This window comes from Callithrix jacchus, chromosome 11, assembly GCF_049354715.1.
Source record: "Callithrix jacchus isolate 240 chromosome 11, calJac240_pri, whole genome shotgun sequence".
NCBI lineage: Eukaryota > Metazoa > Chordata > Mammalia > Primates > Cebidae > Callithrix > Callithrix jacchus.
The window spans coordinates 52,867,872-52,893,916 of record NC_133512.1 but is presented as its reverse complement, the minus strand read 5'-3'; the positions used below and the strand labels follow the sequence as shown (position 1 = coordinate 52,893,916).

General features: G+C 38.7%; 1 long non-coding RNA gene across 9 annotated transcripts in view; it reads left to right on the top strand.

The window, feature by feature from the left end:
- Nucleotides 1-26,045, top strand: part of LOC103794834 (uncharacterized) — a 170,938-nt gene that overhangs the window by 66,959 nt on the left and 77,934 nt on the right. For 8 of the 9 annotated variants that reach the window (XR_008473376.2, XR_008473382.2, XR_008473377.2 and 5 more), the window contains one exon: nt 21,746-21,793. This is a non-coding gene — a long non-coding RNA (uncharacterized LOC103794834). Of the gene's footprint in view, nt 1-21,742; nt 21,794-26,045 lie in introns of all 9 variants that reach the window. The other variant, XR_008473378.2, reaches the window with a different exon arrangement.

The following is a 26,045-nucleotide window of genomic DNA, read 5'->3' as shown; positions in this document are numbered from 1 at the left end:
CCAAGCACCATTTGCTCTCATTTTAAAAATCATTTGTGTTTTGAGAGAAATTTAACCCATGTGTTTTTTATTTAATTAAATTTAAATAATCAAAATGGTGTTTTTTACAAGTTAGTTGATGTCAAAGAAGCTTTTTGAGCTTTTTAAAGAGACTTTTAGTCCACAAACAAGAAGCAATGATTTGCCAAATGTAAATGCATTTCAACACCAAGAGGCATGTGTTGGTTTGTAACTGCAAACCCCAATTTCAAGTCCCTTCTGTATCTGGCAGAGATTGCACATTTTTGTTCTAGAGTCCCCAAATGTTAGCTGCCTTTATGATGAATAAATGTGCTAAATTTATAAAAATAAGACAAATGGGATAATTGTTAAAATGGTTCAATAAATCATTGATAGTGCAAGAGGCCTTGTAACTAAAGGAAAGCATTGTGATTCATCTTTCAGACATTTATTGAGTATCTATTATGGGTAGGGGAAAATGCTAAGATGAAAAAGGCATGGTTCCTCATCCCAAAACTAAGAACAACCCAAGAAGTTTGCATTCTTCATTCATTAAAATTGGGAGAATCTAGAAAGTTCAATTGGATGGTATTTCTTCGGAAAGAGAACTGAGGTTTGGGTTTGGGAATTTTCAGCGATGAGGGCAATGTTCTTAAAAAATTACATTAAGAATAAAAGAGGTTAGCATTTATCAGGCAGATGGTGTTCCTTTTTATCTCTCCCATCTCTGTCTCTCCCTAGGATAAAAAAGTTACTCAGCTGACTGACTGTGATAGTTAATTTTAGATGTCAACTTGATTGGATTAAGGGATACCTACGTAGCTGATAAAGTATTATTTCTGAGTATTTCTGGAAGATTGGCATTTGAATGTGTGGGCTGAGTAAGATGTAAGCAGGCATGGTCCAGTGTGGGCAGGCATCGTCCAGTTGGCTAAGGGATCAGATATAGCAAAAAGGCAGAGGAAAGGTCAATTTGTGCACCCTCTCTCTCTCTCTCTCTTTCTCTCTCTCTCTCTTTTTTCCTTTTTATCTTTCCTCTTTCATTCTCTGCCCTTGGACATTAGAACTCCAGGTTTTCTGGCCTTTGAACTCCTGGATTTGCACTGGTAGGCCCTGGGGTTCTCAGTCTTTCAGACTTGGGTGAATAGTGATATGGTTTGGCTTTGTGTCCCCACCTAAATCTCATGTCGAATTGCAATTCCCAGTGTTGGGGGAGGGACCTGGTGGAAGGTGATTGGATCACAGGGGTGGATTTCCCTCTTGCAGGTCTCATGATAGTGAGTGAGTTCTCATGAGATGTGGTTATTTGAAAGTGTGTAGCCCTTCCCCCTTCACACTCTGTCTCTCCTGCTCCATCATGCTAAGATATGCTTGCTTCCCCTTTGCCTTCTGCCATGATTGTTTCCTGAAACCTCCCAAACATGCTTCCTGTACAGCCTGCAGATCTGTGAGTCAATTAAACCTCTTTTCTAAATAAATTAGCCAGTCTCAGGTAGTTCTTTATGGTAGTGTGAGAAGAGACTAAGGCAGAAAATTAGACAGTGGGATTCCCTGGGTCTGAGACCTTTAACTTAAGACTGAGCCATGCTACCAACTTCACTGGGTCTCCAGCTTATTGATAGCCTATTGTGGGACTTCTAAGCCTTCATAATGATGTGAGTCAATTCCCCTGATAAACCTTCTCTTGTCTCTCTATACATCCTATTAGTTCTTTCTCTCTGGAGTACCCCGACTAGTACACTGATCAAATCACAATATTCTATATAATGTTATGTACTGAAGCTTAACAGAGACTTACGTTAAATCTGCAGATATCTTCTCTAAAATTGGAGTTGATTTGCTTGTCAGATGTGCAGGCTCCTCACCTCTCTCAACTCCAGTTCTCAGTAGCTTATTTTTCTGTCCTATAAATAAGAATTGCATCCAATATATGGATATTTTAGGGAGTAATGAGGATAGCACTTCAACCATTGCCTCAGTCTCTGAAAATTTGCTCTGAATAGAAACTTATGTCTTTTATTGCCCTTATCCTCTTAGAGAGATGAGAATAAATAAGGGTTAAATGGAGGAGGAAGCAGAGGTTTTGCTCAGTAATTATCCTATGGCTTCTTCAAAGAACAGAAGGACAAATGGTCAAATGATAGAAGTGACCTCTCCCTATGCCCCCAAGAGGAGGACATATAATCCATATAATTTTAAAAGTATATTTACCTTTGTGTCAGGAAAATATTGAGCTTTATCATTCAAAAACAAGTATTTATTGAATATCTACTATGTGCCAGGCACTGTTCTAGGTGCTCGTGTTGCGCCAATGAATGAAATAGACAACAACAACAAAAAATTCTGCCCTAGTGAAGATCACATTCTAGCAGCCTGTTACATCCAGCATGAATGAAAGTATCAGATGCTTCCCTGATTTGATTTTTTTTATTATTAAAATTTATTTATTTTCTTTTGAGATGGAATCTCACACTGTCTTCTGGGCTGGAGTGCAATGTCATGGTCTCGGCTCACTGCCACCTCTGGCTCCCAAGTTCATGCGATTCTCCTGCCTCTGCCTCCCAAGTAACTAGGATTACAGGTGCACACCACTACACCAGGCTAATTTTTTGTATTTTTAGTAAAGACGGTCTTTCACTATGTTGGTCAGACTTGTCTCATACTCCTGACCTTGTGATCCGCTCGCCTCAGCCTCCCAAAGTGCTGGGATTACAGGTGTGAGCCATCGCGCCTAGCCCCCTCAGGTGATATTTAACTCAGAGGAAGATTGATAAAGTTGGAGAGACACACAAAACATGATGTGGACTAGTGGCTTCTCTGATCAGGGAGAGTGGGTTGGTAGATAAATGGTGAGTGACAGAAATCAATTCAACTGCTTTACAGTTTTGTTTGTGATAAAACCATTTACCTCATTAACAAAAGTAGAAAAATCCTATTTAAAAAGTAGAGGGCATAAAAGTAGGCAAATTTCATGAATAAGGAGATTTTCTTTCCTTCCAACAAATCTGTTTTTGCTTTTTGTGTGTTAATGTGATCTACCGTCCCATCATCTCATCAGTCAGTCAGCACATCATGCTTATAGTTTTACAGTATGGCACTTCCCAGATAAGAATCCCATTCTTTCTTTTCATCTTACATGATTTCAGGAGCTGTCTGGCAGTCAGACTTTTGAATTGAATTCAAGGATGCTTTCAGATTAGTGCCATGAAACAGGCAATTCACCTTATCTCCATAAGGCACATTACTGTCCCCCAGTGAATGACATCTGACAGAAACAGTAAAGAGTGACTTATCTAGAATCTAGCAAGCATTTCTTTTCCCAGGATGGGCTGCGAAAGGGATGTTAAAGGAAGGTATGGCTCGTAAGTCTTGAGTAACCACAATGAGTACATTGTAAGTCAGCCCACGCCAACCATTGTGGCTGGAAAATCTATTCTATGGCACCCGTCCTTGAAGAACTGAAGAGTGAAATTCCATTTCAAGTGAAATCAAATAAAAAGTCCAATTCTCTGGATTTTCCAAAGACAGAGCCCCCTGTAGGTTTATTCATGGGGAAGATACAGCCCCTGAAACTATGTGTGAGATCAGAGTGCATTTCTGTTGGCAGACCTTGGTACTGAGTCTGGTGGGACCATGAAACCAGACTTGCTATCAGGCATTCACTATGGGGCAAAATAGGGTCCCAAGCTTTCCATTCAATTATGGATGCAGTCTCTCAGAAATGCCTGTAAATGTGCTATAGCAGAAAGAGCTTGCATACAACGATGAACTAGTCAATTAAAGACACTCTTGGCTGCTGTTTTCTGCTGGAAACAGATTGCAACCTCAGTGTAAGTAAATAATCTCATTCAGAGGCAGAGAAAGACTTTCCTAGTCCTCAGTGTGAGGCTTGTTTTAGAGTTTCATATGGAGTCATAAGGTGGGTATAACTGGGAATCAGTTCCAGATTTCCACAGGATTCTGTATAGTGAAAATTGCAGCATCAATGGACAATGAATTAGTTCACAGCTACTTTGGGGTTGATGCATGGGAAATGTCATCACAATGGTTGTCTCCCAATTTATAAACCAGTAGGAATTTTCTTTTCTTGGAAAATTGGACACATATGTAGCTACGAGTAGCCTCATGTTTATTTTTCATGTTTTTAAAAAAATGAGTAAATGTCTACTATATTCAGTGCCCTGTGTGCCAGATTCAGTGGATAATGGGTTTGGGCAGGGTTAATACTATTTTTAAAAAATGATTATTGAAAATTTTTATCGGGTAAAAATTTAAAACTAAAACTTGTCCTGAAGTTGCATATCCAACCTAAAATCAAATCCACCATGACTTTATTGCGGTTAGAGGTGCTAATCAAAGATTAAGTGGATTTGCTTTACTGGATATCCCCAGTTACCAACAAAGCACCTGTAATCTCTGGATTGAGGCCCTTTCCTGTAATGCAATTCATTTGGTTCTTTCACATTTTTCCCCTTCAACCTCAACAGATTCCTGTGGCTTTGTGTTATTTTTTCATCATTCTGATTGAATAATTATTCCCATCCCATCTTGCTCATCTCCTTCTGCATCGTATCTTTTGTTGCAGCTTTAAACTTGCATGCACTCCCTCTTCTCTCTTCCCTAGTAAGTCTGCTCAGAAATGATTCTGCATGTGAATAGAAGTTGTTGACTGTTCAATATGTTTTGCATGTACTGTCAGCAGCTTTATTACTGCCTCTTTCCAGGTCTTTGCCACTAAGAAGCATGAAGATGTTCATTTCAATAACTAGGGCTTTTGTCATGTCACAATGGAATGGATGCCTGGAATGTGTAGATGCTTTGAGTCATAATGAAGGTCATGTTTAACTGTGTCAGCAGCAAGGTGACAAAGAATTCAGAAATACCCTCATTAGAGGGTACAGAAAAAACATCCTCAGAGTCGAAGGAACCATTTTCCCAGAAACACCAGGCTTCCTAATTTCTAGTGCCCAGCAGTTTGTAATCATGGTGAATGAACATGAAGTTTAAGATGGTGTAGGTGTCATTCAAAAACTACTGAAGAGCTAAGATACATTCGCGATAAAAATGCAAGCATAAACTTAAGTCGTCTCTGAAGCCATTGTAGTTTCCTCTTCTCTGCTAGATGACTATCAGTATCATAAATATGGCCTCTCTGGACTGATCTCAGTTTTGCGTCCTATGAAAATTATTGAAATATATAGCCATTCAAAAGAGAGATTTGAACATTATGACAAGAAAGGATGTTCCTGCTATCTTGTTAAAGGTAAATACACTGTGTATTTATCATTTTGTTACACTATGCCAGACACACAAACAGGGAACAAATAATAAAATTATATACATCAAAATAGTAGCTGAGGATATCTCTGAGTGCTCAGATTACAGAAGAATGATGTTTTTCCTTATGGTCAGTTTTATTTTCACAGTGAATGAAAACATTGAATGTCATATATTCTAAATTAAACCACAAGCAATTTGACTTCACATATAAAGGGTCCCCAAGGGGATGGGATCCATATTAGAAATAAACAAAACAGAAAGTCCTTGTTATAGTTACATGATTTCAAAAACAGTAACTTAGATGTTTTCTTATTGATTTAGTGGTTCTAAAGCTGAAATCAAGTTCTGATCGTTTCAAAATTAGTTTAGTTTTCACTGAGACTTTCAATGTCCCCATTCACTATTCCAATGTGTGTTTTGCTCATGTCTAATACTATTTTCAGATTGTTTAGGAGAAAACAAAGATTTTGAAAGGCAGTATCATCACATTTTTAATCATATTTGGAAAATAGCAACATTTTATTGTGCCCTTCTTTTAATATATATGTAGATGCCTTTCTTTTGGTATATTAAAAGAATGTTTTCTGTTTCCTTCTATGGCTTTTTGCAAGTTGGATCTTTTTTTTTTCTATTTAGTGTTTTTTGATCTCCCTCCAAAAGCCTTATGACAGCTGAGTTTAAGTGGTTGCTTCAGGCTACAGAAGTCAAAGATGAAATTTAATTATGCTTCCAGGCTTGGCATACAGAATCAAGAAAAATTTCATTCATTATGATTAATTAATCCAGAAACACAGTGGTAGTATTATGATTATATTGTGTCTGGAACTTGGCATACTTTCAACTGACATTTACACAGTAAAGAAGAAAAAGGAATGGTGACTCTGCCTAGTATATCACTCCATAATAGACAGTCTGGGAAAAAAGAAAAGAAAAAGGCCAACAGGAGACTAAGGAAGAAAAGATGTTATATATTTTGTGGGGGTGGGAGCTGGGGATAGGACTAGGGGTGGAGGAGAATTGAGATTCTTCTCGCTATTTATTTTCTCCTGAAGAAATCCCATGCTATGGGATGATGAATCGCTTGCAAGACAGAGTTACCCTCAACACCATTTGTTTCTGTGCTTCAATTTATAATATATGGTGTTACAGTGACAATTACTCAAATTGATAGTGACATACACCAGCAAATGTGAACACACACATCCAAAATGCCTCTTAGAAAAAAGATATTGCTAACTCATCTAAGTATTGTCTGCTTATATCCTTTTATATGGACTCCTTTCCTTTGTTGTGATAAACTTTTTGAAAGTAGATTACTTGCTACTTACTATTTAGGAGACAGGTAATTAACCTAAGGGACCAGCACTAGCTGAGGAGGGAGACTTCTCAAGGTTGAGGAAGATGGAGCAAGAGACAAGGGGAGAGAGGAAAAGAGGAATTAGGAATGAATCTCTTAGCCACTGCTGTAGTAACACCAAACAACAAACAATCACAAGCTCTTAGCAGCATACAAGAAGCATGCATTTATCACGCATCTATGGGTTAGCTCGATGGATCTCTGGGAGGCTTCTCCTGCATATGTATGATATGCAGGCTAGCTAGAGGTCAGTACCCTACCCAGAGGGCTGACTGGGATCTATTCGGCTTCTCTGCCTCAAGATGCAGGTCTGCAAGTCAGCCAGGAGGCTCTGTTCCCCGTCTTCCTCAGACCAGGCAGCTACCTGGGATATGTTCTTCTTAGGGCAAACGTAGAGGTCCAAGAGGGCAAACTCCATCTCACAAGCTCGTCAAGTGCTCATCCCCCACTTACCCTCAGAGTTACTAGGAAAGAGAACTATGAGACCCTAGTGAGAGTGTGCATGATATTATTAGGAGAAAGAACTTATCAATCCATGATAGGGAGACAGAAGAAGGGAGAATAGAATGAGAAAGACAGGCAAGAGACTGAGGCACCCAGAGACTAACAATCTCCTTCAGTTATTTCCCAACTCACAGCCATGAAAATGAGAAACTCATATTGGTAATGGTTTCAACACTTCAAGATCTGATTGTTTCTGCAGCTTGGAGCTTCATTATAATTTATTTGGGAAGATTCTTGCCAGTAACACGGTAACTCTATAGTATACATTCTGTTGTGGGTCATAATTCCATGGTTTGCAGCAACTTTCTTTTTAGTATATTGGCATGGAGTGTTTTTTTTTTTTCTTAGCAGTGTGGGAGAAACTTTCTTTTCTGGGGGCCTGTGAATTTCCATGTGTCATTAATTTTTGAATCATGCTGTCATCGTGACAGCTCAGGGGCCTTACGGATGCAAACATGAGATAAGGCAGGTAGGTGTAAGTCAGGCTGCTCTCTAAAATGTACTGTGCATAAGTGCTATATATGGATGAGAACCCAAAATATACCTCCTATATAACAAAGCCAGTTAAAGACAAAGAGCACTTTAACCATTAAGGCATGTATAGGAACATTTCTGGAAGAGCGGCCTCTGTATCTGATTCTATACCTATTTGTGTGACTTTATGCAAAGGAAACACTTTATACTCCTTGAGGGATCTCATTTTCTATATCTGCAAAATGAAATATTTCAAACATGTAGCAAAACTTACCTATAAAACTAAAAGATCAATACTAAAATATTCTAGTCTATAATTTTGACTTTTATATTTACATTTTGAATGTAAAGACTCAATGTATTTTACAAAAGTTTTGTGGTATAAGAATCTATTTCAGGGGAGTTTTCCAAGATGGCGTGGTAGGAACAACTCCAGATTGCAGCTCTCAGAGAAGGCGCAGAGGATGAGTCCTAGCTGTATTTCCAGACGGATCTTTTTTGCCCACAGAACGGGGAAATTCCCAGGTGTAGGAGAGTCATGGGAAGCCAGCACAGCCCTCTCGGCTTGCCCGGGCCATTTCGGCCAGCGCCGCAGGGCAGCGGCACACCACACAAAACGCACTGATCTGGGTGCCCTGTTAAACCAGCAATCTGAGATTTGGGAGGGCAGATTAGCATATCCATCTGAATAAACAGGACTTGGACAGTGAGTCAGACAAGGAGATTCCCGGGAAGCGACATTTGAGCCAGTGCAGTGGGCCCCTGCAAGGGAAATCACACAGATCCCAGTACCCTACCAGCAGGTGACTAAAACACCTGGGAGAGAGTCATCCGTTCAACTTTAAAAAAAAAAAAAAAACAGGGAGAAAGGGCTCTGAGGCAGGGAGCCAGGTGATCAGGCTCGGCAGGTCCCACCCCCACAGGGACAAACAAAACGGCAATTTGAAATGCTCGGGGTTGAGAGTTTCACTGCGGGCACAGCTGAATACAGGACGGTGCAGCTCTGTGGGGAAGGGGTGTCTGCCATTACCGAGGCATTCCACCCCTTCTGAGGTACACGCCCATTGCTGACACAGCCTGCCATTGCCAAGGCAATTCGCCATAACAAGGAGCCCACAACAGCAGGGCAGAGCCAACGGGCAACAGGGCGGAGCCCAGGACAGTAGGGCAGAGCCCACAGCAGCTGGGCGAAGCCCAAAGCAGCAGGGACTGGAGTGGACCTCAGCAGTCATACAGCAGAGGGGCTAGACTGTTAAAAGGAAAACCAAGTAACAGAAATACTTCAGCATCAACAATCTGGGCGTACACTGAGAGACCCAATCAAAAAGCCAGCAACTACTCAGATGACAGGTGGATAAATCCACAAAGATGGGATGAAACCAGTGCAAAAAGGAAGAAAACACCCAAAACCAAAACACCTCGCCTCCTACAAAGGACCAAAACTCCTCACCAGCAAGGGAACAAAGCTGGATGGAGAATGAGTGTGACGAAATGACAGAATCAGACTTCAGAAGGTGGATAATGAGAAACTTCTGTGAGCTAAAAGAACATGTTCTAAATCAATGCAAAGAAACTAAGAACCTTGAAAAAAGATGTGAAAAAAGATTCGAGGAAATGATAACAAGAATGGATAACTTAGAGAGGAATATGAATGAATTGAAGGAGCTGAAAAACACAACACGAGAACTTTGCTAAGCATGCACAAGTTTCAACAGCCGAATTGACCAAGCAGAAGAAAGAATATCAGAAGTTGAAGATCAACTCAATGAAATTAAATGAGAAACCAAGATTAGAGAAAAAAGTGCAAAAAGGAATGAACAAAGTCTCCAAGAAATGTCGGACTATGTGAGGAGACCTAACCTACGTTTGATAGGTGTACCAGAATGTGACAAAGAGAATGAATCCAAGCTGGAAAATACTTTTCAGGATATTATCCAGGAAAATTTCCCCAACCTAGCAAGGCAGACCAATATTAAAGTCCGGGAAATACAGAGAACACCACAAAGATATTCTGCAAAAAGAGCAACCCCAAGGCACATAATCGTCAGAGTCACCAGGGTTGAAATGAAGGAGAAAATACTAAGAGCAGCCAGAGAGAAAGGGCAGGTCACCCACAAAGGGAAGCCCATCAGACTCACAGCAGATCTCTTGGCAGAAACTCTATAAGCAGAAGAGAGTGGGGGCCAATATTCAACATCCTTAAAGAAAAGAACTTTCAACCCAGAATCTCATATCCAGCCAAACTGAGCTTCATAACTAGGAAAAATAAAATCCTTTGCAAACAAGCAAGTACTCAGAGATTTTGTCACCACCAGGCCTGCTTTACAAGAGCTCCTGAAAGAGGCACTACACATAGAAAGGAACAACCAGTACCAGCCATTCTAAAAACATACCAAATGATAAAGAGCATCAAAAAAATGAAGAATCTGCATCAACTAATGGGCAAAACAGCCAGCTAGCATCAAAATGGCAGTATCAAATTCACACATAACAATATTAACCCTAAATGTAAACGGGCTAAATGCACCAATCAAAAGACACAGACTGGCAAATTGGATAAAAAGCCAAAACCCATCGGTGTGCTGTATCCAGGAAACCCATCTCACAAGCAAGGATACACAAAAGCTCAAAATAAAGGGATGGAGGAGGATTTACCAAGCAAATGGAGAGCAAAAAAAGCAGCAGTTGCAATTCTTGTCTCTGATAAAATAGACTTTAAAGCAACAAAGATCAAAAGAGACAAAGAAGGTCATTACATAATGGTAAAAGGATCGATACAACAAGAAGAGCTAACGATCCTAAATATATATGAACCCAATACAGGAGCACCCAGATATATAAGGCAAGTTCTTAATGACTTACAAAGAGACTTAGACTCCCACACAATAATAGTGGGAGACTTTAACACTCCACTGTCAATATTAGACGGATCAACCAGACAGAAAATTAACAGACATATCCAGGGCTTGAACTCAGACCTGGAACAAGCAAACCTGATAGACATTTATAGAACTCTCCATCCCAAAACCACAGAATATACATTCTTCTCAGCACCACATCACACCTACTCTAAAATTGACCACATAGTAGGAAGTAAAGCACTCCTCAGCAAATGCAAAACAGCTGAAATCATAACAAACAGTCTCTCAGACCACAGTGCAGTCAAGTTAGAACTCAGAATTCAGAAAATAACTCAGAACCGCACAGCGTCATGGAAACTGAACAACTGACTCTTGAATGTTGATTGGATAAACAATGAAATGAAGGCAGAAATAAAGAAATTCTTCAAAACCAATGAGAATGAAGACACAACGTACCAGAATCTCTGGGACACATTTAAAGCAGTCTCTAGAGGAAAATATATAGCAATAAGTGCCCACATGAGAAGAGTGGAGAGATCCAGAATTGACACCCTATCATCAAAATTGAAAGAGCTAGAGGAGCAAGATCAAAAAAACTCAAAACCTAGCAGAAGACAAGAAATAACTAAGATCAGAGCAGAACCGAAGGAGATAGAGACACAAAAAAACCTTCAAAAAGTCAATAAATCCAAGAGTTGGTTTTTTGAAAAGACCAACAAAATAGACAGACCACTAGCCAAACTGATAAAAAAGAAAAGAGACAACAACCAAATAGATGCAATAAAAAATGATAAAGGGGAAATTACCACAGATTCCACAGAAATTCAAACCATCATCAGAGAATATTACAAACAACTCTATGCACATAAACTAGTAAACCTGGAAGGAATGGATAAATTCCTGGACACCTGTGTCCTCCCAAGCCTAAACCAGGAGGAAGCTGAAACTATGAATAGACCAATAACAAGGTCTGAAGTCGAGGCAGCAATTAAGAGCCTACCACACAAAAAAAGTCCAGGTCCAGATGGGTTCACAGCTGAATTCTACCACACACACAAAGAGGAGCTGGTACCATTCCTTCTGAAACTATTCCAAATAATCCAAAAAGAGGGAATCCTTCCCAAATCATTTTATGAGACCAACATCATCCTGATACCAATACCCAGCAGAGTCTCAAGAAGAAAAGAAAACTTCAGGCCAATATCCATAATGAACATAGATGCCAAAATCTTCAATAAAATACTGGCAACCTGACTGCAACAGCACATCAAAAAACTTATCCATCATGACCAAGTAGGATTCATCCCAGGGATGCAAGGCTGGTTCAACATACACAAGTCTATAAACGTAATTCACCACATAAACAGAACCAAAAACAAAAACCACATGATTATCTCAATTGACACAGAGAAGGCATTGGACAAAATTCAACAGCCCTTTATGCTAAAAACCCTCAATAAACTCGGTATTGGTGGAACGTATCTCAACGTAATAAAAGCTATTTACAACAAACCAACAGCCAATATCATACTGAATGGACAAAAACCGGAAGCATTCCCTTTGAAATGTGGCACTAGACAAGGATGCCCTCTCTCACCACTCCTATTCAATATAGTACTGGAAGTTCTAGCCAGAGCGATCAGGCAAGAAAAAGAAATGAAGCTTATTCAAATAGGAAAGGAGGAAGCCAAATTGTCTTTATTTGCAGATGACATGATAGTATATCTAGAAGACCCCATCGTCTCAGCCCAAAATGTCCTGAAACTGGTAAGCAACTTCAGCAAAATGTCAGGATATAAAATCAATGTGCAAAAATCACAAGCATTCCTATACACCAGTAACAGACTTAAAGAGAGCCAAATCAAGAACGAACTGCCATTCACAATTGCTAAAAAAGAATAAAATACCCAGGAGTACAATATAGGCAAAACCATTCAGGTCATAGGAGTAGGCAAGGACTTCATGACCAAAACACCAAAGCATTGGCAACAAAAGCCAAAATAGACCAATGGGACCTAATGAAACTCCACAGCTTCTGCACGGCAAAAGAAACAGTCACTAGAGTGAATCAGCAACCAACAGAATGGGAAAAAATTTTTGCAGTCTACCCATCTGACAAAGGGCTGATATCCAGAATTTACAAAGAACTCAAACAGATTTACAGGGAAAAAACAAACAAGCCCATTCAAAAATGGGCAAAGGATATGAACAGACACTTTACAAAAGAAGACATACATGAGGCCAACAAACATATGAAAAAATGCTCATCATCACTGGTCATTAGAGAGCTGCAAATCAAAACCTCATTGAGATATCATCTCACTCCAGTTAGAATGACGATCATTAAAGAATCTGGAGACAACAGATGCTGGGGAGGATGTGGAGAAATAGGAACACTTTTAGACTGTTGGTGGGAGTATAAATTAGTTCAACCATTGTGGAAGACAGTGTGGCGATTCCTCAAGGATCTAGGACCAGAAATTCCATTTGACCCAGCAATCCCATTACTGGGTATATATCCAAAGGGCTATAAATCATTCTACTATAAGGACACATGCACACGAATGTTCATTGCAGCACTGTTTACAATAGCAAAGACCTGGAACCAACCCAAATGCCCATTGATGATAGACTGGACTGGGAAAATGTGGCACATATACGCCATGGAATACTATGCAGCAATCAAAAATGATGAGTTCACATCCTTTGTAAAGAAATGGATGAATCTGGATAACATCATCCTCAGCAAACTGACACAAGAACAGAAAATGAAATACCACATATTCTCACTCATAGGCGGGTGAGGAAAAATGAGAACACATGGACACAGGGAAGGGGGTACTACACACTGGGGTCTATTGGAAGGAATAGGGGAGGGACAGCGTGTGGGGGAGCTGGGGAGGGATAGCCTGGGGAGAAATGCCAAAAGTGGGTGAGGGGCAGGAAGGCAGAAAAACACACTGCCATGTGTGTACCTATGCAACTATTTTGCACGTTCTGCACATGTACCCCAAAACCTAAAATGCAATAAAAAACAAAGGAAAAAAAAAAGAATCTATTTCAGTAGGTATGTAACTTCGAGGCAATGCCACTATCAGACTGACTCACTGGAAGAGACAACTGGTATATTTTGTCTGTCCAGCCTCTTTTTTTTTTTTTTTTTCTGTACATGAGCTACTTCTGGACTCTAGGAGATTCTGAGGGAATAGTCAACTGGGAGAGTGTACCTTCTCACCAATATCACCACCACTGAAGCGATAATTTGACCCTAACTGGGGCAATGAGACTCTTCTTCCTGGAAATTTGTATCTTAAGCGGTGATTCCTAGGGATAGAATCCTGTGAACAGACATGATGCAGTTAGAGCTGAGCCATACAATGGGGGTAGGGGGAGAGAGAGAGAGAGATTTAGAGTTAGTTCTTAGGTTCCATTACCTAAGTTCTCAGACTTGCCCTGCATTCCACCTTTTCTAAGACTTGAATGTTCGTTCTTTGTCTATGTAACGACTCTCTCTTTCCAATAAATTGCTTTTTTGCTTATGTTGGCCATAGTAAACTTTAGTTGCTTACAAGCAAAAAAAAAAAAAAAAAAATTAAAAAATCAAAAACCTAAACAAAAAATGAACAAAAACCAGATGCTGGACACTATGGGCAACTTGGGCAACTTGGAAGCCAACATCCTCATTTCTGTATTTCCTCACAGCTAGGGTTCTAGATGCAAATTAAATTCCATCAGTTCAACACAATATATAAGATTTAGAAGCCTGAGGTGAGGCAAGGCCATTTTCCTGTTCCTTTTTGGCTGTGTCTGCTGAAAAACATGGCTGTGAAAACATGAGATTTCTCTGCATGAATATCCCAGTGTCCACACTAAGGTTTACTTGGTGATGAGTAAAAGCAGTTGTGGCAGCCTTTACTCATTAAGATTACTTGATTAGATTTCCTAATCCCTGCATTATACCTCCTTTGATAGCCAGAAGCAGTGGCAGCAGAGAGGTGGCAGGTTCTTGACCCAGGCACAGCTCTCCTAGTGCCTCAGTGGAGGTAGCTGGTAGATGGGTTCTGTATCATTCTGCAGTCACTTTTAGAGACCCAGACTACAGCCTGATCCTTTGACACATCTAATAATTTTGTAAGTAGTCATTCTTTGCATTAAATTCTTCCTGCTAAAGGCCCAGCATGGTGGCTCATGCCTGTAATCCCAGCACTTTGAGAGGCCAAGGCAGGTGGATCACTTGAGGGCAGGAGTTTGAGACTAGTCTGGTCAACATGGTGAAATCCTGTCTCTACTAAGAATATAAAAATTAGCCAGGTGTGGTGGTGCACCCCTGTAATCATAGCTACTCGGGAGGCTGAGGCAGGAGAATTGCTTGAACTTGGGAGGCAGAGGTTGCCATGAGCTGAGTTCATGCAATTCTGTTTGCACTCTAGCCTGGGCCACAGAGCGAAACTCTGCCTCAAAGAAGAAAAAAAAGTTAAAAAGAAAAAGAAAAAATTTTTCCTGCCAATAATACCTAAGGTGGTCTCCTTTTGCATTGAATTCTGACTAATATAGAATTGTAACTGATAAAAATTTATAAGTGATATAGAAAAGGACATATGAGCCAGTTAGAAAGATGCAAATAAAAGCAATATAGTACAAAAGTGGTCAAATAATTTTGTGCTTGAATTTCCTCTATATCATCATCAACAGATATGTTATTAGGTAGTCAAGACTATAGGAGCTATAAAATTTGTAAGACATAGATAAATGATGGATTATAAAACAATTTGAATTTTATGAAGTAGTTAATGAAATATTCTTATATTTTTGTTTCCTATTAATATAGTTACAGCAGACAGTTTTCTTTACATTGAAAAGCTGATTCTAAAATATGTTAGCAAGAACAATGAATTAAGAATAGCCAAGAATAACAGAAGAGATAGTAGAACCAGATGAAGGGACATACTTTACTAGATAGAAATTTATTCTAAAGTAATGATAAATAAAGTAAAATGATATTATCACTTTTAGGAAACCAATAGAAAAGAATGGAATGTCCAGGAAGAGACTAACACATTATGGAAATTTTGTATATAGCAAGTCTGCTAATAAGGATCAAAGGGCAAAGAGTGAACAAGTTACTTCTACGTGTTGAGAAGACTAGTTATCCACGTGGGGGGGGGAATAGCCGTACTTTATTCACACACACACACACACACACACCATTCAAAATGGTTTAGTCATTTGGTCATCGATAGCAAAACTTCAAAATTTTAAAACCTTGAGAAGACAAAACAATTAAAGATCTTTAAGGCTTCTGGGCAAGCCTGGATAGAAAATTCTTAAAGAAGACACAAAAATAAAAATAAAAAAAACACACCATTGACTTTGACTGTAGTTAGTTCCTAGAATACTCAGAGGTCTAGTCAGATAAAAAGTTCAGGTGTCTTCGAGATTTGTCCTTCCAGGTGCTCCACATGGGGCAGCAGAGTGACATCTGAATGACTGGAATGTAGTGGAACACAGTTAAGATGTAGTATGTAGACCAGGCCTGTATGCATGGGTGGATGGGTAAGTGCCTGGGAAAAAAGACCTGCTACCATTCCTAAAGAAGGCAGAATGCTGGGAAGCATAAAACTCAACACACTCTCATTATTTCAGATCTCACTGCCACATCTTAGCTCTGTGTTTTATCAGATAATACTCAGTGATAGGGCTTTATTGTTTAACTTACTATAAATTCTGTTTTATAAAAACCCTTGTAGAGTACAGGGCAGCTCTAGTGTCTATACCTTTTGACATTTAAAACACCAAAATAACTATTGATTTTTTAAATCCCCAGGAGTTAATTGTATTTGAATGTAATATAAGATGTCTTAAAGTATAATGGATTGGCAAAAGACCCTATTGACGTTTTAAGGACCTAGGGAAGAAATTGATGGAAAAAAATCTTTCCTTGGAATGAAAGGACTGTTATGTGTTACAAGATTTAAGACACAGAATTGGAGAAATAAAGATGGGCAAAGTCTCAGCTAGAATTCATAGACCAAAGTAGCAAAAAAAAAAAAAAAAAAAAACAAGTGTTTGAAATGCAAATCAATTTCTTACTTTTTATATTGTATCAAAATCTCTCCTAAAAGAAAATAGACTATCTTAATAAAATAGAGGTCTATCATAACAACAGTTTGAAAACAGAATGATTGATAAAACAAGCTCATGTTAAAAAAAGAAGTGTTTCTTAAAACTTTATAAAGAAGACCACCTATAGGCTAATATTCTTGAAAAAGGGTAGGTATTTTGCTTTTCATTTTAACCTTTTTTAAAAGTTGGAGGACAATTTGCTGTCTCAAATATTTCTTGACATAGTAGATACAAATCCAAATAAAGGGGAATAGTCTCCCTTTTGTAATACAAATATTTCTAGCCGCTTTATTCACAAATTCAAAAAACTGGAAACAACTCAAATACTTGTCAGTTGTTAAATACATGGTGGCATATCCACACAATGGACTCTACTCATATCAGGGAACCCATACCTAGAACAACATAAATGAGTCTGGAACGCACTATCCTGAGTAAAAGAAGTCAGATGGAGAGAGTTGTACACTATGATTCCATGTATAGGACATCGTGAAAAAGGCTAACCTGAACCCCAAAACAGACCAGTCAAATGCAACACTATACCTAGAAAGAATGCATTTTGTTGTATGTAAATCCTTCCTCAATAAACCTGACCACCTTAAAACTTCTGGCAGATTGGCTTTTTTATACAGAGAGGGGGAAAAAAAAGAAAAGAAAAGAAAAACAAGTCTGCTTCTGCTGAAAGAATGGATGTGCTACTTGTGGAGTCAATGCTCCTTAAAGCACAGAGCTCCTTCCAGCACTCCTGTCTCAAGTCTACACTGGTGTTTGAGATTAGGAGAGCCTGTTCCAGGAGAGGAGGTCAAGAGACTGTAAGAATGTGAGAAGAGCTGGGGAACCAGCAACCTAGAGTGCTGTGGTTTTTAAGACATAAAGACTCCCACTGAAAGTAATCAACAGAAGAATGAAGATTTCATTGGCACTTCTGTAGAACCAGAAAACATTGTCCTAGACAGGCTTTATGGCAGTCAGCCCAGAAACCTCCCTGCAAATCTTTTAGAATTCATGTTTGTCAACAGAAAATTAAGATGCCTTTAATAGTAGCTGCTTAAATGCTGTTTCTTGTTTTCACCACAGCCTCCTTTCCTGGGGAGAAATTTTCAAATTTGTCATTATTATCCTCTCTTAGAAGTGGCTCAAGGCTGTTGTTGTATGAAACATAAACCAAAATGCAACAATCAACTTCCGAATAGGATGCCAGTATCGTATATGGGGAAGCAGCATGTAAACCGCAAAGGAAGAGTATAGTGGCAGATCAGTCAGGTCTCCAGTAAAGACAATGTCTGAATTCCTGCACTAGATCTGCTTTAAGAATATTTTATGTTTTCCAAATCACACCTGGGGTCTTCTGGAATAATGAACAGTAATACCCTAAGCAACGAATTCTTAATCAGTACTACTTTGAAATTCGTAACTGAAAATTAATCAGTTGGCCCTGATCAGAATAAGAACATAATTATGTGATAATATTGCTCATTTTACACATGGGAAACTCCCAAAGCAGTTAGGGGTCTTATTAGGCCATTTGTGTTTTTAAATTGTTTGTTTAGATTCCACCTCTCTGGACTTGGTTTATGTGTTGTTGCTTTCCATGTAAGTTAATCTCTACATCTCTCTGCCTGGTTTTTAATACAATGTAGTGTGTTTAAAAGAACATTGGACTATGCCTCATGTTTGCCACATACTTGCAGAGAGCCACTGTGTCAGTCATTTAAACTTTCTGAGACTCTCTTTCAATCTGTAAGTAAGGATAATCACACCTACTTCACCACGTTGTCATGAGGAGTGACCCCAGGGAACCTCTGTGCAAGACCTGGCACTCAGCAAGTGTTAGCTTCCTTTCCTGATTACAACTGGCCCCACCTGACCTAAACACATTTCCTGCCTCTGAACCTACAACTTTCACTCAACAAAGCAAGCCTCCTGAAAGTTCCTGCCATGCTAATTCTCACTTTCTGCCTTTAGTTATGTTACTGTGGCTCCATCTCTTCGTCGAATTTCTGCTCATCTTTTAGGTATATAAGGCAAATATATCTTCAGGTAAATTTCAACAAAATGGAAGTGAATCATGTTCTTTTATTTTACTCTTCAACATTTTTTCTTGGCTGCATATTTAGGTAGATAGCCATTCCTTAATTTGCACATATTATGAATAACATATAAAATAGACTTAATGAAAATTTCTACAAATATTTTGTTACTTAGCTCCTATGCAGAAGATATAAAGTTGAAAAAGAGTCAGTCTCTTTCCCCATGAGCCCTTTATTCTCTTAGAAAAATAATACTGCATGTTTTATTTTTCACTCGTTTAAGGTAGTTTTTATGCAGTACCCTGTGTCTTTATATGTTGTGAAATTCAGGCTACAGTTAACCTTTTGCTTGTATTTTTTGGGTAGTGAAATGAAATTATGGAATTTTAATACTTTAAATAATATGGTATATGATGATTTTTAAACATGATGCTATGATTTTCCATCTATGCTATTTAAAAGTCATATTGAGGCCAGGCATAGTGGCTCACACCTGTAATCCCAACACTTTGGGAGGCTAAGGCGGGTGGATCACGAGGTCAGGAGTTCAAGACCAGCCTAGCCAAGATGGTGAAATCCCAACTCCACTAAAAGTACAAAAATTAGCCAGGCGCAGTGGCAGGCACCTATAATCCCAGCTACTGAGAAGGCTGAGGCAGGAGAATCACTTGAACTAGGGCGACAGAGGTTGCACTCAGTCAAGATCACCCTACTGCATTCCAGCCTGGGTGACAGAGTGAGACTCTGTCTCAAAAAATAAATAAATAAAAAAAAATAAAAGTCATGTTGAGACAAAAATAAACAGCATTTTAAAAATGTTCCAACAGATTGTGACTGGGTAATTGATTAATTAGGAGTTAAACAAAGGACTTAGTGGTAACATGATATAGCCAGAACATTCTTAAGAGATCAGTTACATTTATCAATCACATGAAAACTGTGTATTTAAGTACTAGAATACATGTCAATCCATGTGATTCTTTGTCTTCAGTCAATGGAAGGTAAATCTGATTTAACTATGTTTTAATACATGATGTCAGCCTTGTTCACATGGTTTATATTTGAACTCAAAGCTACTAGCTTAATTTATTAGTTCTTGGTGCAGGCTTATCTTGTACTCTTCTAGAACATTCTCTTTGTATACCATTAATTTCCCTGTCTTGTAGACTGAACCTTATTTTTAATACTCACTAAGAAAACCTTGTTTCTGAGAAAATATAGAGGAAGCTAAGATGTACTTTGTGGCAACTTTTAGTGTGGTCTGGTGTGGTAGGGAATTTTCATTGAATTTTTTTAGGTGAAAGAGAGACATAATTTCCTTGTGTGAGAAGGTTGCTTGGAAATGATGATCTTAGGCCCTTTGAGTTGCCCCTGTATCTGAGAACCTGCTGAGCATGATTATAGATCACGAGTTGGGTTTGGGTTTTCCCTAGCTGGCTGCAGAGACAACTTGTCTAGGCTCCCAGTGAACAGCCACAGCCCACAGAGAATGTGTGTTTACCCAGACCTTTTCCATGGTTTACTTCTGAAAATTGGTTCAACCACATGGGAATCTAGTTAGACTCTTGGAATTATAATCTTTGACTGGTACATGACCCAAGCATTTTTTATAGAATTTGAAAATCAGATTGGAGCTTAGAAAATGAAGAAAGAACTGTAAGAGTCCAAATCTAAACCTCTTTTAGGTCCACCTAAAATCTACCTTTTCAAGCATGGGTTCCCACCACCAAACTGTTCATCTTCACTAGATGCAACAGCACTAAGCAGAATTGAAGTGAGACATAGTAAAGGATAATTTTCAGTCCTCATGCAGCTCACTGGGGAGGTAAAAGTATGTGAAAACTTTCCTCATGTATGACCTCCTACTAAACTGAACATATTTCATCCAGCTCTTTAGGAAGATAGGTATTTGTAGCATACAGTTGATTTTATAGCATGTAACTATAGTATTTATCCATTAACCAAGATTAGTGCTATGGTTGATAGAGTGAAGTGTAGGTTGATAAATAAATGCTATCTTTAGGAATCTGCTATTATACCTAGATTTCTAAGTGTAAGAAGGGAATAATTAAGACTGATACTTTATTTGAAAATGCATTATATTTCTCATTAAGAATAAACCATAGTAACTAATGGAAAAAAAAAGCAAAAGCTTATCTATGGTAGAAAGCTGGCAAAAAAATTGCTAAGCAATGAAGAACTTGCCTTTTCTAGTTCTAACATTCAGTAGCTGAAAGCAGATCATTGCCATAAAGAAGTATTTACCAATTTTAAAAGGTCTTGGCCCATCATAGCTAGTGTTAGATTTGGAATATAGCTTTTGTTGCCAAGGTGACAAACACTTATAAATATAACACATCTTCTAATGTGCTTTTAACTTGGTATTTTTATGGCTTTTAAATCAGATACCATTAGCAAATATATTAGGTAATTTAGCTGAAAGACCATTTTCCTCTAACACTTTTTGTTACATTTCCCCAGGTATTTCAGTAAATGTCTGTTGTGACATTTTACTCCTGCTAGGCTTCCAATGTAAGGGGATACATAAAGTACATCTAGTAAAGATTAACATATATTACCTTGCCTTTTTTTTGTATTGATCACTGAAAAATGTGTAAAAGAGAGTTAAATTTGTAGTCTCCTTGAAGAGCAATCATTGTTCCTATTGTTATGTTGGGGTCTAAACCTCCTCCCACAAATAATAGTCTGGCTTTAAGATTCAATGCATACAGGAAAGGGTTTTGGATACAGCATAATAACCATACATTAACACTTCCCAAAACCTCCACACCTAAATGCTTTCCCATATATAAAGAAGGCTATGAGGAAAATAATTACAATAGACTACCTGGAGCCCTAGTATTTCCACAAGTTTAAGTTTATTGTTCCAAACAATAAACCCAACAGCCCAGGCAGGGAAGGAATTAGCGCTAAATGTATTCACTGGATTCTTAAAAGAAGGTTTGTAAGGTGGACATATTTGTCACAGCAAAGATAAAATGAGATGAGACATCTTTAAAGTCCAAATTTGCACTTATTGTTACTTTGTTAGAAATCCTTCTTAGAAGACTGTCCAAAAATTCATTCATTCTCTTTTCTTTGATTCATTCAAGCAGGAGACATTTAAGAGACATCAACCATGTTGCAAGCACTGGAGACAGAAGGTGAGTAAATCTCATCCCCCAAGAAGAGTATAATCTCAGGAAAAAGGCAGGCAAATATGAAGTATTACAAGACACTGATAAGTGCTAAGATAAAGACTATACACAAGGAAGGCATCAGGGGAGAGTCCCTAAAGAGGAACAACTCTTTGCAAATTGGTTTTACAGAATCAAGATGGAAAAGAATATATATTTTATTTAAACAGCAAAACTCTTCCAAATAAGTGTTTTACATGGTAAATCTAGAATTGCTGTTTCCTTACTGTGTGATCTTGAAAGCCTCTCTGTGCTTCAGTTACCCCTCCTATGTAAGGTAGATAATCTTCCTCATAGAAGACTGTTTATAGGGATAATGGGATGCGGGTGGTGTCGCTATTTAAATTCTTTGGAAAAGAAAGATTCTGTGTAAACACACAACATCCTTATTATTCCAAGCGGTAGCATTTTGGATAATTACCATATAATGCTGCACCTTTGTGTGTGTGTGGTTTGTTTCTTTATAGAAAGGCAAGTGCTAATGTTGAGTTTCTCTAATAACTCTGGAAGCAATTTTAATCCAGCAGACAAAACAGAATAATCTTTAGAGTAAGTTAAATCCCTTTGTATTTGAGTAGATTTTGTTATTTACCAAGGTCTTAGATAGTTTCACCACAATTATGAAAAGTGGTGCCCAGCAAGCCCAGCTCTACAGCAAATATCTGAAAGACATTATTGGGGACAGCCTAGCAACTTCTTCTCAACAGATACAACTCAGTTGTGCACGTATGGGCGCACGTGTGTGTATGTGCACGGGTGTGTGTGCGTGTCTGTGTGTGTGTGTGTGTGTGTGCGCGCGCACGCACATGCCTGAGCTTGGGGCTTGCCAGAAAGAGCTGGGAACGAGCTGAAACTGGCCAGCATACCTGAGGCAGCTGTTACACCGTGGCGCCTGGATTCTTCTCTCAGACTCCAGGCTGGCTCCCCTCCTCCTCCATCTCTTTTTCATAGTCTCTCTAACTCTAACTGCCTTTCTTCTTCCTCCCTGCAACTTGGTTAGAGATTCCCATGGCCTGAGACTCTGGCCTTGTCCTGCCGCCAACATTCTGGGACTGGCTGGCTGGGGAACGAACCCACACTGGTGGGAACATGAAGTCTCAGAAAATAAATAAATAAATAAAAATGAACCAAAGCCCTCTTATCTGTTTCATCTTTCCTTCCTCTCATTCATTCTCATTTTCTCTCTCTCTCTCTCTTTCTCATTTTGATTCTTGTGCTGCAGATTAGCCAAGAATTGCCATGGCAACCAGGGAAAATGACAGTTCAAAATAGATCTGCTCTTGGGTCCTGAAATTTGCTTTATCAACAAGACAGTGTCTATCAATTTGACCTGGGGTTTGCCAAGGCAGTCCGGCCATTCACAAATAAAAGAGGCAGCCTGTTTAAGGAGCACATACGAATCCCTCCTTTCACCATAGAAGTATGCTGCTCCAGGAGATGCCAAAAGAGCAGGGAGGTTAATAGTAAATAGTTATACGAGTTGTTTTTTTTTTTTAACATTAGACAACAAGAAACCTTACTTTTTCAGTTCAATCTGGCCACTCATAGTTTGAGGTAGTTTTCCATAGGCTGCCACTAGAATTGGATAGAATTGGTAGAGCCAACCAGAATGAAATTGTCCCAGGATGAAAAAAATGCCAGTGCCAAACCAGCAGGGGAAAAGCAAAGAACCCTAGACCCCTGGAGGCCCTAGTGCCTTTGACAAGGGTAAAAGGTACGTGTTGGCAGTGGAAAGGCCAATGATATTAATCCTAAGAAATAGTCTCTGATTACATTTCAGGGATGCAGGGCCCACTGACAGAAAAGAGCAATTACTTATAGTCATATTTTTTAAAAATTTGACAAAGATCCCAATCATGATGGATTAGGTACATTTAATATCTCAATTAATAAGCCCTCTACAATAGTAATATGTCAACTTGGTTCAAGAAATCCACTCCAGTTGATAGTCATCCAGGAAACATCTTTCATACCCACATATTAAATTTAATCTGCCACCCCTGTTTTATAAGACTTTGTATTCATCTGCTGAAGAAAAGATGCTTATTTTATCATTCCAATTTAACAGGTTGCTTAGCAAAGTTGATAGGTAGGAGTTTAGAAGATATTCATTGAATGCCTATTTTGTGTATTTACAAAAGAGGTAGATTTAAGGGAGTTACCCAGAAGCAATTTTTTTTTTGTCCCACTGTTATCCTATTGGTCTTCCTTTCATTCAGCAGATTTATCTGTCATGAAGAATTTAAGTTTCATATTTTCCTCTGTCAGTTGTGAAAAGGCCTGTCAGCTGGGGCTTACACTACAGTTTGCCAAAAGGCCTATAGCACACAATGACAATACAATCTTATATTTGTGCTCCCAGTCTCCAGATAATCCCCCCACTTTCCTCCTCTGCAGCCCGGTTATGATCAGGCTTAAGTTGCATATTGTGTTTTTAGCCAGATTTTGCTGATAAATGCTATCAGCAAGACTGAAATGAAATACAGCAGGTTTAGCTCTTATTACCAGTGTAAAACATGCTTTGCGAGTTTTGTGTGTAATATAGAGACAGTAGTTGCATAAAACCATTTCATTCACAGAAACTAAAATAGGAATGTTAATGGTTTTAGCTTTTATCTGTTGAATTTCGAAGATCCTTTATACATATACCTGAAAATATAGACCTTTGATTAACATTCTATGGAGATGTGCCTGAGATACCAGGACATTTGCCACGTTGTTTCCAGTGTGGATGCAATTTTGAAAGAAAACTGTGCAAAGTCTTACCATTATTTATCAATATCCTCAAACACAAGAGGATATTGTTTGTGCCATTTTTACGTGCCATTTTTATTCTGAGTTCACATAGATAACTAATCTAAGGAAGATATCCATACCCCTACAGAAACTACCGCATTCTCATTAAAAAGAAACTATATAAATAAGTGGAAGCCTACAAACCATTCTTTTCAGAACCTGCTGAGTCCGCAGCAAAATGTGAAGGACTAGTACATTAGAAAAATGTATCATTGTCTTAGCCAAGGAGAGACGGGGTTTAATCATCATTCCTAGAACTCTAGATTGGAACAAAAGCTTGCAGCCTGACACCAAAATAATATCACAATGAAAAGTAAAATTGCTTCTAAGGCTAAATTGCTTCATTTGAAAATTGTAGTGATACTGAGAACAATTATGTCACTTAAATTTTTACAATTTTGTTTTTGTAAGTCAGTTATAAAACTATCGTGGTTTGAATGCAATCATTTAATAAGGGCATTTGTAATTGTTCAACATAATCAAGTTATGCTTCAATCAGGCTCTTCTCTGAGACTGTATTTTTGTTAGCATCTAAGTCTTTCTTATGATAATATGTACTTTTTGAAACAGCCAAATAAAAACCATTGTTTTCCAGAAGAGTTCTTCCCTCCCCTTGTATTGTAAAGCATTTCCCCACTGCAAACTGAAACTCAGAATTCTTTTTTTTTTCCCCTTGTCTTAGAAACTAAAAGTCTACTCAAAGCATGAGAAGGGAAAACACATTGTTAAATAATAGGGGAAGTAAAAGTTAGTTCTTCAAGAGTTTTTCAAGCTGAGACAGGGGCTGGAGCCTAGGGAGCACAGAGTGGTGCCCATGAGTTACTCAGCAGGAGCCATGATGATGTTGGTACCACAAGTCACAGATCATGACTTTGATTTTCTAAGAAGGAGGAGGATTAATTGTGGGCTGAGTATAGGGACACTCAGGCCTCCAAGAGACTGTAGGATTGTAGTTGCTGTGTTGTTCAATTTGTAGGCTATTTGGTCCACTTTGGACAGCCTAGAGAGCTATGTTTTCCCTCCAGATTTTAAATGAAGTCTCTGCTACTGCCTTATCCCTGTGTTTTACCTGGTTTATTCTGATAGTCTGATCTCTATACTCATTGGCATGACTAAGAGGCTTCTCGTGGAGCTAGGCTTTCAGCTGCTACTTCCTCTCTCCCCATCCTTTTTCTCTTCCGTGAATAGACTCATCCTTACTTTGACCTCGCTTATACATTTTCTTTTGTGCTAAAGATTCTCACCACTTTATGAATGATATCAACCCTCTTCTCACTCTGCTGTGCATCATGCTATAAAAGATGATGCTCCTACTTAAAAGCATTCCCTCATTTCAGATCAATCTTCAAGGAACTGGTTAAGTCCTGCCAGTGACTACAAGAGGCTTAGCTTCAGCCACATGGCTTCAGCATAAACTGGAACA